The sequence below is a fragment of the Acyrthosiphon pisum genome, chromosome X, assembly GCF_005508785.2.
Source record: "Acyrthosiphon pisum isolate AL4f chromosome X, pea_aphid_22Mar2018_4r6ur, whole genome shotgun sequence".
Lineage (NCBI taxonomy): Eukaryota > Metazoa > Arthropoda > Insecta > Hemiptera > Aphididae > Acyrthosiphon > Acyrthosiphon pisum.
The window spans coordinates 61,216,374-61,218,728 of NC_042493.1; positions in this window are offsets into that span (position 1 = coordinate 61,216,374).

A 2,355-nucleotide genomic window follows, 5' to 3' on the forward strand; every position below is an offset into this window, starting at 1 on the left:
TTTAAAATTGTCTATGATATTTTAGTTTATTGCATTGTATTAAATTAATATGTTTAGAACCTGGGAATTTAGCACAGTGATCATTCATAACTTGCTTATTATTTAATAGGTATAGCCACTGCGAATTTTCATTTTGTCATAATTCATCATTAAAAAATGTAATAATATGTAGGTCCTAGGACTATTATTGGCACACCTATAGTTATTGGCGGCACAAAGTAATTTTGTTTTTAATATAAATAATGTTTGTTTTTGCATTTTAGGGATATTTTCTTTTAAGGATACGTGTTACCATACATGTTATCAATCTTTGTGCCACCATATTATTTATTTGATTATTCGCTATTCAATGTCGTTATGGAGTAGGTTAGGTGAAAATAAATACCGACAAAAGGAAGTTCATAAGGTGCGAATAATTTTAAATTTTACCCTAGGTGTATTTTTAAAAAAAATTTTAATTCTGCATTAGAACGAAATTAGAAACGAGACATTACGAGGATTAAAAATTAAAATATACGACCATGATTTTTTTTTAAACACCAGATTACATTATACCCTTATAATTTATTATAATACAATTTTCAAATTGTCTTGATTTGTAATAAAATTATTCAGTTTGATATATGATAATTTAGACATAAACATATTATTACATTAATCGTACACGAATTAATAATATAATAATTGAGCCAATTTTCCTGGTCGAGAGTTCAAATGTTATTATATGATTTACGGTTATTGGGAATATTGATATAATATTTAAACATAATATAATACACCGATGGCTGAATGGCCACATTATATTATTATATTATTATTAATTTAAAAAAAGGGCCTAAACGCATTGTTGTTGTGAGTGGCTAATGTAAATAAAAATTGTCCTTCAAATATAATAATAATAAGTAGGTATGTAATAGGTACTTTTATAAATTATAGGTATATTTAAGTGTATACCTATAAATAATATTTATTATTTGTTACAAGTTACAACTAAATGTGTAACTATAAAGGCATCAATTCTAAATGTTTTCCAATAAACCTATAACAGTGAAATAATAAATAGCTGTTGTTAGTTGTATAAGTAGTTGTTAGATCTTGAATAATATTACAACTACACTGGAAAAAAAAATATTACTCAGTATTATTTTAGTCCTTAAAGTATGGACGTTTTTTTTTATTTAAACAAGCGTAAAAAAGAACCTAGTACGATTCAGTTATAGTATATTCGCTTACATAAATATAATGGGTAATACAAAAATATAATATTTTTTTCAACAAAGATCCATATTGTAAATTTATTTAATTAATATTTTAACTACCTATAGTAAGCATACCAATAGTATATTAGTCTGTAGTTGTAAGTCATTACACTGTGTGTTGCACTTATGAAAATTAATTTACATCATGTAATTATATATATACCTAGTTTCAAAAATATTTTTGAAAATTATTTTATATGGCTCATAAACATTACCTGAGGAATTACTCGGTTTGTAAACGTTGGACTGAATTGATGTTTAATTTGTCAGGCTATATAGACGCACGTGATGTCAAATCCCATAGCTGTAGAGCAGTTAATTAATTCTGTATGAGTAGGTGGGTATCAGAGAAATAATATTGACGTCGTGTCCCAGAGTATCATGTTTCCAGTCATCCCTATTCCCTAGCAATTAATAAGTTGTAATACGCGTACCCGACATGCAGCAGGTGTCAAGTAAAGTAGTTATTTTTTCTCCGCATAGAAGTTGTGTAGGTATAGTAAGCAATCGCATTTAACTAGGTAGGTAAGTTAGTTTCGTTCGTATTTTTTTTCTACGACGTTCAGTGCATCAATATCATTATATTTTTAGTTATACTATTTAAATTGAAATATAATGTGATACCTACGGCATGCCATAATATATAATATTTCACCGCATTCGTAAACGCATGCATACACTTTAAAACGTATAGGTATTAGGTACATCACTATATGATATTTTAATATTTAAAATATTTACCTACAAATTACTTCTGTAATATAATATGCGAATTAACTATTTTAGATTTTTAGAGGAACACTCAAATATAATACATGGTAAAATTATTAGTTGTGACTCTTTTCCTATTACCTGCCGTTTTAACGATTGTCTAAAACCACCATGATATTTTAAAAGATATATTAATTAGAAAAAAAAATGTGAGACAGTATGACATATTATACGTGATTAGATATTCGTAGTATCGTGGCACTATTTTAGTGTTTTTTACTATATATTAGTGGTCACTTCATAAATGATAAAAATATTTAAAAATATTCTATAGGATGGTTAATCAAATAGTTACGATACATAATACTTTACGCTGTCAAAAAAA